The sequence below is a fragment of the Grampus griseus genome (assembly GCF_964374135.1).
Source record: "Grampus griseus genome assembly, chromosome: 6".
In the NCBI taxonomy this organism is placed as follows: domain Eukaryota; kingdom Metazoa; phylum Chordata; class Mammalia; order Artiodactyla; family Delphinidae; genus Grampus; species Grampus griseus.
In genome coordinates, this window is record NC_139000.1 from 90,867,260 (window position 1) to 90,878,655 (window position 11,396).

The following is an 11,396-nucleotide window of genomic DNA, read 5'->3' on the forward strand; positions in this document are numbered from 1 at the left end:
TTTCTCTGTCTGACAGATGGGGAAGTGCCTTAAGTCCCCCACTTCGGATGACATCTCCCTGCCTCACAAGTCTCAGTCCGGCTGGGCTAGCTTTGGCAAAGGGACGGAGCTGGATCAGGAGCCGCTGCTGCCATATCAGGATCAAGTTCCAGTTTTGGTCTATCATCCAACACCTAGCCAGACTCGCCTAGCAACACAGCTGAGAGGAACAAAATACGATAGCTCAAAAGTATAGGCCTCATACAGCATCAGCCTAAAGGAGTTTATGACCCTGGAAGAAACGCATCAGAAAAAAGAATCCGGGGGGCTTCCCTGGTGGTGCACTGGCTAAAGTCTCCGCACTCCCAATGCAGGGGGCCCGGGTTCGTTCCCTGGTCATGGAACTAGATCCCACACGCATGCCGCAACTAAGAGTTTGCATGCCATAACTAAGGAGCCCACCGCCTGCAACTAAGACCCAGCGCAACCAAAAAAAAAAAAATCAATCAATAAAATAAAACAAATATTATAAAAAAAGATCCAGGAGTGTGTGATCTGTATGATGGACTTTGTTTATGAGAACCCAATTTGATTTCTGCTGTGTATGCAGGTCACCTGGGCTGTACAGATGACTGGCTGATGAGATCCTTCACATGCCCCTCCTGCATGGAGACAGTTGATGCAGCACTGCTTTTGTCCTACGAGACTAACTGAGCCAGTGTCTCTCACCTGACTTCAAAAGAACCATCATTTTTGGTGGTTTTGATCTTTTGTCGTTGAGCCCAAAGAGCGGGGGACTAGGAATTAAGATCATGCATGAAAGTTTCCTAAAAATTCCTGAACGGCTTCAGATGTTGGGGAAAAGTACGTGATATTTTAGAAATTCAGGGGGAAAAGTACGATGCTATTTTTATGTAAAGCCTTCGCCCAGTGTTTAAAAATATAATTGTATTTAGATCTTGTTATTGCTCCAGTACATAGGATTTGTGTAAAGTGTTACATTAGCTATAAATGTTTCAATTGTGTGTAGAAGATTAGGAGAAAGATACTGGTTGTTTTTCCTAAGTGAGATATCTTTCTTCTTCCCCATACCCAAATTCTTTTCTGAAGTTGCTGGCATTTGGGTCAAGGTTTTATTTAAAGCTACATTTTATAACACTGGCACAAAAAAGGTAGTTTTAAGCTTTTTTGCATAGTTCTTTTTTTTTTTTTTTTAGAATAAACATAGAGCATTTATTTTTTACTTTATAGGAACTCCACAAGTTAAGGTCCCATTGTTTTTTTGCTGTGATTGTTGTTACTATTGATGTTGCTGTTTTCTGTCTTTGCTGGTTCTTTCTAATCTACCATTTGTCGTTATTGGCATACAGTCATCTCAGGGTCACAAGATAGCTGCTGTAAAACCAAGTATCATATTCTAACAAAACAAGGAGGAAGCAGAAAAAGAGTCCCAATGGTCATTTTCCTAATGCATATTTATCTTTTTTCAGAGAAAAATATCATTCTCATAAGCACAATAACAGCCTTCCCCTAATTACTCATTTGCCAAAACAGACTGATATGACCATTCATAAGACAATTCATGGCAAAGAGGGATATGATAATGATTGCCTCAGCCTAACAAGGATTTATCCACGAAAGCTGAATGCTTCACTCCTCAAAGAAATCACTTTTCTACATACAAAACACAAGTCTCTTGAAGGGTTCTTCATAAGTGCATTATAGAAGAATTTAGTATGTCATAAGCACTTAAGGATTTGACATTCAACTGTAGTAGTATCCATGTTGGTTAATTTTCTTACAAGCCCCATGATGAGTTTGAGAAAAACTGAAAGAATTACAGTATCAGGTTCTATTAAATCCTTACATGTATCTTGCTTAAGTTTTGGTTCATTAATTTATATCCAACTACATAAAGCAAATTTGGAGGAAAAATAAATAAATAAATAAATTAGATTTAGGTCTCCAAATATTTTCATAGGAAGATGTCCACCATATATTAAATTATAAACCAGAATGTCTAAATACTATACCATTAAATCACATGTACAGTCAGTGCTGTATATCCAACGGTTCCATATCCTGCAGACATGGAAGGCCGACAATACTACACCATTTTACATACGGGAGTTGAGCATCCGAGGATTTTGGTATCTATGGGGAGTCCTAAAACCAATCCCCTGCAGATACCAAGGGACCATTGTATATGCTTATATCTGCATTTTTTATGTCTCAAAAAATATGTGCTAAATTATTACTGGTGGTCACCTCTGAGTAGGGGGCAAAATTGCCTTCCCTTCCACTTCCTACATTTCTCTGACTGCATTTGTTGCATTCAGCTTACATTACTACTGTAAACAGAACAGTTTAAACATGGTCTGCCTCTTGGGGTTGGCAACTCACCTGCAGATGTGGTAGCCAGTCCTGTTTAAACCATGGGTACAGTGGACACCAATAAGTCTGTCTATAAAACAGGGAATATGGAATTAAGTAAGCGAAGTAGATACACTAAAAACAAGTTATACAATTTTCTGAAGAGTAGCGTTTATTAGTTACCAAAACACGACCACTAACCTGAAAAGGAAAAACTCTGAAGAAAGAGTGTTTTTGCAGGAACGTACTATCAAGAATTAACTACTATAAAGTCAAAATTCATTGTCTCTGGGAAATTTTGCATAGCCTCCAATCAGATGCAATAGCGTGGACTGGAGAATGCCCATCAGGAACTGACCTGACTATAGAAAAAGGGAGTGGAAACACAAAAACAAAAACAGGCTACCAGAAGAATAGAATTTGTTTTTGAGTGAAACAAATGGAATGCCTTCAATTTTAATGCTCAATATTAAAAAGAACAAACGGTTTCTGAAGTGCTCTTGGGGTCCCAAAGCACTTCCATTCCTTCTCTCATTCACTGCTCCTCACATACTATGCGTCTATGTGCTTGTGGACTTCCCAGGTTAACTAGTATCGTTTTTATTTCACAATGAAAAAGTAAGAACTGAGACGTAAGCCCAAGCTGCACAGCAGGCAAACAGAAAAAAGACTAGAATCGAGTCTCAGATTTTTCCAACTATGCCACAGTAATTCGTGGTCCAGCACTTAAAAAAAATTATATGAGAAAGTAAATATAAAACATCAACATGTAGCTGATCTCTGCAAAAGATGTCTGTGACTAGGTGGTGACTAGGTCTGTGACTAGGTCTGTGACTATGTCTGTGACTAGGTGGTGTCTGGCATTCGTCACCTGCCTGGATTACTACCGCCCTATAATTCTAACAGTCTCTTCTATTTCAACTGATCCTCCACATGGAAGATGTTATCTTTCTAAAATATAAACTAGGCTGGATTGCTCTGTTGCTTGAACATCTTCACTAAGCACAGAATAGAGCCCAGGTTGTTAGCACAGCATTGAGAACTCTTTATAAACAAATATCAGTCTGTCTCTCCAACTGAATTATAAGTTCAAACTATGACTTACAAGGACCTACATCATCCACCTCCCTCCTTTGCCCTGCCAGCCTCCCCTGATCTCATTCTCTACTGCCCTGCCCTCACTCACTTTCCCCTGTCCAGCCACACTGGCTTCCTTAATATTCCTCAAACATGCCAAGCACAGTCGTGCCTCAGGGACTTTGCACCTACTATTCCTTCTGCTTCAGAACACACCCTCCCACCCCATTTCCACTCTCCCAGAACACACCCTCCCACCCCATCTCCACTCTCCCAGATAGCCAATGGCTTGTTTCTCACTTCAAGGCTCTGCTCAATCGACATCTTAATAGAGGGGACTTCCCTGATCACCTACCACATTCCCTCACCTCTTCATCTTCTTTTGTTATTCTCCAAAGCATTTACCACCGCTTGACACTCCATATATTGACTTATTTATTCATCTCTCTCCCCCACTAGAATGGAAAGTACGTAAGGGCAAGAACTTTGTTCTCTTCCTACTTCCTAGAACAGTGCCTTCAATTTAGAAGGTGTTATACAAATATTTGCTGAAAATCAATGTATGACTTCTTTGCCCTTTCACACTACCCTCTAGTCACACCAGAGGCTGCCCCTCCAGAGCACAAGTTCAAGCCCTGTGCCTTCTGTACCTGTCCCCAATACCTGGGCTGTCCTTTCCTCATTCCGGCAAAATCCTCTTCCCCCAAGCCCAGCTCCAACGCTGTCTCCTCAGTCAGGCCTTCCTCACTTTCTCCTCTATGTTCCTGCTGCACTTGATTCTTTTATCATAATTAACCCACTTATACTCACTACATGTTTCTCTTCCTAGATAACTGTAAGTTGCTACTGAACAAAGACTTCTACTCACCTCTGTATCCCCGTGCCCTAACAACAAACCTATAAGGCTCTCGGTGTTTACTGAAACAATTTATTTTCTGAGTCTCTACCAATTCTAGGGAGTGCACAGTATAGTCTCCTCCTCATTATCAGTGAGCCTGGCACCTGTGGGAGGGCCTTACAGCAGAGGAGAGTCACCAATGAATCATAACTAAGGTCCTGAGACTGCAATGGCAGACAGCATGGTGAAGTTAGCCCACTGCATGCAGAAGACCCACAGAGGAGTCAGCATATGCAATGGACTACACTTGGTATAACATGTGAACAATCAAGGTTTACAAACGTGTTCTCATGCACTTGTAAGGATCTTCTAGCCCACGCGGAACAGACAGAACACACACAAAGGAGCCTGGAGGAAGTGAGTAGGCCGGCAGCTGTGCCCTAACATCTTAAGAGGGAACATTTCTGTGACTACAGTTTAAACAAATCAGATAATTTGCCTCCTTTCTAGACACCCTGGTTATCACAGGACAGGCCAAGCCTCTCAAGTTTTAAAGCTAAAGTACACAGAAGGTCTGTGAATAGGGCTTAAGATATTTAAGAGCTAGTACCTGCATTAAGCAACCAGGTTATAGAATGAAAATTTATCTTGAAATTCCAGTCTCTCCCTCTCTCTCTCGCCTCCTATCCCCTATCTTCCCACCTCCATCTCTATTCCTTCTCCCCTATTTCCTGTTTTATGTATATATGTGCATCATTTTATATATACATGGAATATTTACTGTCTGTTACGTTTATTTAATAAAGTGCACACTCCTCAGGCTAAATTTAGAAAGAGGACAAAATGAACACTTTCACATGGGCGTCAGTGGTGTTCCAAAGACAAAAGATTCCTCAGTCTTAAAACATGGCAAACACCATGTTCCTTCTGATAGTTAGATGCTAGAAAAAGGCAAGTGGATCCTTAAAATTCACACGCTATTAAGACCTACTATCAACAGAGTAGATCTTAAAGCGGAAACAAGAAAACACCAGCCTTTTAAGTTCTTCCTGTCTGAAGATAAGAATAAGAGGTGGTAGTGCTCTTCCTCACTTGCACCGAAGTGTAAAAGCAGCAAAAATATCTTAAACACATATATGATGAGGAAGCCGCTCTTCTGGTCCACTCTGTTTTGTTTTGCTTCTATGGATCTGTCTCACTCGGAACCTTTGCTTTTTGTTTTCTCTTTTATATATGCTAAGAACCCGAGAGTCTTAACCTTTTCTTCCACCTCTCAACCAATAAATAGGACACAAGAACATTTTTATGTTTTTATGTATTTTCCATTCAAATTTTTAAAAAAGAGATAAGTAAGCTAGCTCAGTTCATATTTCTCACAAAATCACTTTCCAAACTAAATTGTTTGTGACCATAAACAGGAAAAACACCGTACTCTATTAGCACCATCTGACATTTCCACCTTAATGTTACCAAACACAACTTGACACTAATGCCAGAACTATTAAAAATGTTAAAAATCCCCAACCCCACTCAAAATGCATACCAAAGTTCAGGTAAAGGAAAAACAGAAACAAAAGCAACTCACCGTTATTTTTATGTTCTTTCAGAAACCCATTAACAGCACACTGGAATTTAAAACTAGCGTCGTCATCTGACACCTGATGCCCAATTGTACAAATTTTTAAATAAGGAATAGTTTCTGGTAAGTCCTATAAGGCAAAACCATGAAAATATGTATTATTTCCTTTGTAGCGAAAGAATAAAAAATTAATTAGAGAAGGCAGGATATAAACCAGGAGAGTACATTAAACTTAGTATGTCAGTCATTCTGATGAGAGCCATTTTTTCCAAAGCTGCTTTAACCAGTAATTATCACTTGATTTTCATTAAAACTGCAGAACGGACAGTTACCAGGCATGCAAAAGGAAAAGCAAATCTATATGAATGAATGCACATGTAACTCAAAATGATATAAACAGTTCTACCTACATTTATGTTCTATCTTACATTTCAAGGGCCATAAAGCGGCTGTGATTTAAGGAGAGTAGTAGAATAGAGTCAGAAGAACTTGGATTCGAATTAGGAAATAGAGGCAATTTCAGGCATTGTTGAGAACTGGTATTCTTGGGGTGGGAGAAAGTAGACTATCAATAGAAGACAGAAAAGGATAAGTGAAAATTCTCTAGTTCTGAATTTAAATGGAAAGTAGCAGTAGGAACATATGACATATTTTAAAAATATAAACAAACATACATATTTCCTAGCTCTGACCACTGAAAAAGTCTAGAAACAACTGATGTCATGTTAAAAGGACTCAGGAGTCACTGAGAAGCTCCAACTGGCCAAAGATAGGGCCTCAGTTAGAATAATAACTGTAACGGAGTCCACGGTGATAGGAATAAATAAAATTTTACAAAACTGGTCACCACTGGAGGATATTTGTGAATCAACTCATTATTCTGAAAACTGTTAAATAAAAGAAGAGAATCATGCCTCTACAACTGGGCAACCAAACAGTTGATGAGGGGAATCTTCTCCTCATACAAATATACCCAGCTAATAAGTGAAGAAAAGAACAACAGAATTCACCATTCTTTGAAGCCTCAACTGAATTAATGGATGTAGGTATGAATCATCAGTGACTGCTAATACCACAGAAAGACACAATTATATATGTCTCCATGGAAGAACACATCATCACCTATGAAACTGTCTTGCCAAAACAAAACATGCAAGCTTCATTCTGATCAACTACCAATTTACAGGAAAAAAAAGGATTGAAGAATATGTTACCAACACATGGAATGTAATCATCGACATCTAGATGGGACAAATTACCTGGTTTCTTTAAAATCAAAATTCAAGGAGGAAAAAAAACGTGAGAGAGACATGGAGGGAGAACTTATAGATTAAACAAGACTTCAGAGACCTAACAATCCACGGCAAAGTGTGGACCTTATTGGGATCTAATTCAAAATTCTTATAAACAATTTTTTATGACGTTTAGGAGACAACTGCAAATTTGAGCACTCCCTGGGTATTTAATATTAAAAAATGATATTAAGGAATAAAAGTCCAATATTTTACATGCACGTACCAAAAACGTACAGGTGTAATTACATGTTGTCTTGGAGCTGCTTCAAGATAATATGGAATGGGGTGAAACAGGTGGGCGTATAGATAAAACATGACAGCCATCAGTTGGTAAATAAGAAAGCTGGATGAGTTCATGGGTATACAAGGAACATTCACAGTATTTTTATACTTTTGTATATGGTTAAAATTTGTGATAATTGTTTAAAAACAAGACAACACTGTAGAAAACAGTTTGGCACTTTCTCAAAGGTTAAACGTAGAGCTACCGTATGATCCAACAACTCTGCTACTACCTACGCTGCACATCTAACAGAACTGAAAGCAGGGATTTGAACAAATATCTGTACACCAATGATCATAGCAGCATGATTCACAATACCTACAAGGTGGAAAACAACCAAGTGTCAATCAACCGTTGAATAACAAACTATGGTCTATATACACACAATGGGATTTTCTAAGCCAAAAAAGAAACGGCATTTCTTTACGTGCTATAACATGGATGAACCTTGAAAACACGATGTTTAGTGCAATAAGCCAGACACAGAAGGACAAATACTGCAGATTCCACTTACACAAGGTACCTAGAATAGGCCAATTCACAGAGACAGAAAATAGAATAGAGGTTACCAAGGGTTGGTGGGAGGGAAAATGGGGTTGTTACTGTTTGATGGTTACAGAGTTTTTGTTGAGGATGATGAAAAAGTTTTGGTTATAGACAGTGGTGATGGTTACACAACACTGTGACTGTACTTAATGCCACTGAACTGCATATTTATAAATGGTTAAAATAAATATGATTTATCTATATTTTACCACAATAAAAAAAAAGGAATAACAGAGCTGAAATTTCAATTCTTCCGAGAGTCAGTTTCATCATCTGTAAAATTAGTAATTGTAGTTGTCTATCCTCTGAGCTTAGTGCAGAGTAAGCACTCAGTAGGAGATATCAGTACTACTTCCACTTCAAGAGCAAAGGACTGCTGTGAAGATTAACTAAGTCAATGGATATGAAAGAACTTTCTAAATGACAAACTGCTCTACAAATATTAAAAGACATTAGGTGTTACTGTCTCCCAAGGCCATGGAACAGGTCAGAAGAAGGATAATTCTTTTGCACTGGAATGTCCTACATGGGCCAAGAGAATATATGGGTTTCTGTACTATATCAGAAGGCATTAGGAAAAGGAAGCATAAAACTTAGAGAACAATTGTCTTTTACAGTGATGCTTAAACATGCTCAGGCAACTGCTTAAAATAAGTGCTAAAGACATAATGGACATACCTTTCTTTCTTTTTAGGATACTACTGTAACTACTAAAAGTTTACTTCATTTTCAAAATATAGAACATGGAAGCTTACAGAATTTCTTAAGCATATCTAGAGCCAACTGCCAAATACTATAGTTCAATTCATATCTTTAATCTCATTTTGAAACAGCAATTACAGGAAACCACTAGCTTCCCTTTTTGAACCCATGAGAGAAGGCCAGGATTCACCTTAGCATAAGATGATAACTACTGAACTACTATGAATTATTACAGTATCAGAAAGGTCATTTTCAATTACGGCTTCCATTTACCTCTGGCTTATAACAGCGGCGAATATATGTTAAGTCAATAATCAGCCCAAGTTCTTCATTCTGTCCTTGGATTTTGTTAAGAAATCCAAGGGGGAGAAACGTTCTTCTGGAGCAAGATTCTTTTCAAAACTCTGTCAGAAAGAATAAAATAAGGAAGAACATATTTTTAAAATCCTTTACTACATTATCCATTTATTCAAAACCTGTGATGCTAACATATGAGATTCAAAGTAAAGTTTCCTCCTCTGGAGTTTACAAGCGATATTACAATCCTTTCTTCCAGAGAGATTAGACGGAAGAAAATAAGCTCACTTCTATATAGTTATTTCTATGTTTGTTTATTTCATGTTGGTCTCCTAACCTGACTGTAAACTCTGAGAAGGCAGGGACCACATCAATTTTGCCCACCACTGTATTGCCAGCTCCAAGCAGAGTGCCTGTAAATAGACACATAAATAAATACTTCTTGAATATCTACCTATATAAAGGATGGCTAAATATTCTTTTATGTATTGGTTTATTTATGTACTCTGTTTGATTGATCTGTTTGGTTATTCAAGTGCCAGCAACACAATTTTCTTTTTAAATTAGTAGACTAGTTTTAGAGCAGTTTGAGTTTCACAGCAAAACTGAGCAATATGTACACAGTTCCCAGTTATACTCTCTCTCCTTCATCCCACACAGCCTTCCCCATTATCAACATGCCATACCAGTGTGCTTCATTTGTTAGAATTCATGAACCAACACTGGCACATCATTATCAATCAAAGTCCATAGTTTACTGCATTCATGGTACAAGTAACTGACTATTTATTTCTAGTATAGTCATCCCCAAACATTTACATACTGAGATACATATTACTTTCTTATAAATTACTTTATTCTTTATTTATAGATAGCGCATTCCATTGTTGTATTTTTAAAATTTTATTAAGTACAAAAGTAGGTTGTATTTATCTATGAATTCCATTTCTGGATAGTAAAAGAGGTATTAAAAAGTATTTGCTATAAAAAGGGAAAATGGAGTACGATGGGGTTGAGAGCCAGGGCTCTATATGGAGAATTCAGATTTCTGAAAGAATACGGTATTAACTTTTGCTTACCTTTTTTTAAGGAACTTTGAAAGCAATGAAACGAGTCCCAGGCATCCGCTGTTCAACTGGGAGATAGTCTTTCCACCTGTTAATATATTTTTTGTTAGGCAAATTTTATGTTAGGCTGTCTCCCTGCGTAGGATGAATGCGCCTTGAAAATGGAAATCATATCCCTCTAGGGTAGGTCCCTCTTCTTTCTGCTTTACATTTTGCTGCTCCACTTATTCAACCCCACCTAGTAATAACCTATACTTCCCTTGTTCCTGTTTTCCCATCTTGAAAACAGATAAAAGGCAACAAAACAATGCAAAGGTCTCAACAAATAAGGGATATCTAAAACCAGAGATGGCCAGAACTTTTGTATCCCTGATAAAACCTAGCCCGCTGTTGACTACTAAGGTATCATTAATACATGCGTGTTGACTGAAATAGTTTAAACTCAATTCTTCCACTTCACAATTTACTTTTAGTCCTTATACAAAACCTGATAATAAAATTCCTTAATGCTAGGAAACACAGTGAAGAATAATATCTGAACTGACTTTTGTAAGATTAGTTCGAAAATTCGGCGGTACCGGTGCCTTTTTTCACTCAAACTTAGTTCCAGTGACTATTACTCACATTTTCTGTGCCTAAACAACACAGCTTGAGGAACTGAAGGGGATTCCATCCTGGTAATTAAGGAGGGTCCCCAACACTGACAGTTCCATCTTAAAAAGCAGTCCCTCTGCATTTTACCCGAGGAGCAATGGCCAGAGCCTCCGTTTTAAAACGATGGGGAGAAATCAGAACATCACACACTGTCCCTTTCAGCTACTGTGAACTGAGCCGCGAGACGACCAATACCCCCTAGCACAGCGCGGACGGGCCAGCGCGCGGAGGCAACAGTCACAGGAGACAGCACAAGATACGAAGCCCAGGCCCAGGGGCCAAGCCGTATTACCTTTCCGAGATGTGCTTTCCGCCCTTCCTCCTCGCCGACGAACGTCCGTCCGGAAAAGCCGCGACGCTGACCCCAGCGCCCACGGGCATGATGCCACTGGCTCATGCGACCCCCAAGATGCCGCCCACCCAATGCCAAGAGTGCAAAAGTCGCCAACCCGGCGCCCCCGGTGCCAGCACAGGGCTCCGAACCACAAGCGCCCATGCACAAACCCACGCAGCTCGCCGGCCTCCTTCTACTGCGCATGCGCCACCGCGCGTCGAGATGACGTCATTACGCCGGCCGACTGAGACGCTTCCTTAGTAAAGAGGAGTCTGACGCCTGCAATTCCCTCCCTTGCCGTAAGATGGTAGCAGAGGTCCATTAGTTCGTGTGTTTACCCTTCAGAATTCCAATCATGGGACATGGAAAGTT

General features: G+C 39.3%; 2 pseudogenes across 2 annotated transcripts in view; one reads left to right on the forward strand and one right to left on the reverse strand.

Moving 5' to 3' along the window:
- The window catches only part of LOC309823471 (RING finger protein 11-like), a 44,848-nt pseudogene extending 43,041 nt beyond the window's left edge, over window positions 1-1,807 (forward strand). Inside the window, exons 2-3 of the transcript XR_014298561.1 lie at window positions 17-303; window positions 524-1,807. The product of XR_014298561.1 is annotated as an RING finger protein 11-like (transcript). The remainder of the gene's footprint in view (window positions 1-16; window positions 304-523) is intronic.
- Window positions 1,808-2,378: 571 nt separating this feature from the next.
- On the reverse strand, window positions 2,379-11,178 carry LOC309823954 (RNA/RNP complex-1-interacting phosphatase-like; annotated as a pseudogene). Its single transcript has 5 exons — window positions 10,983-11,178; window positions 10,049-10,124; window positions 8,946-9,076; window positions 5,853-5,976; window positions 2,379-2,443 (listed from the first exon to the last, which is right to left on the reverse strand). The product of its transcript is annotated as an RNA/RNP complex-1-interacting phosphatase-like (transcript).
- Between the last annotated feature and the right edge of the window lie 218 nt (window positions 11,179-11,396).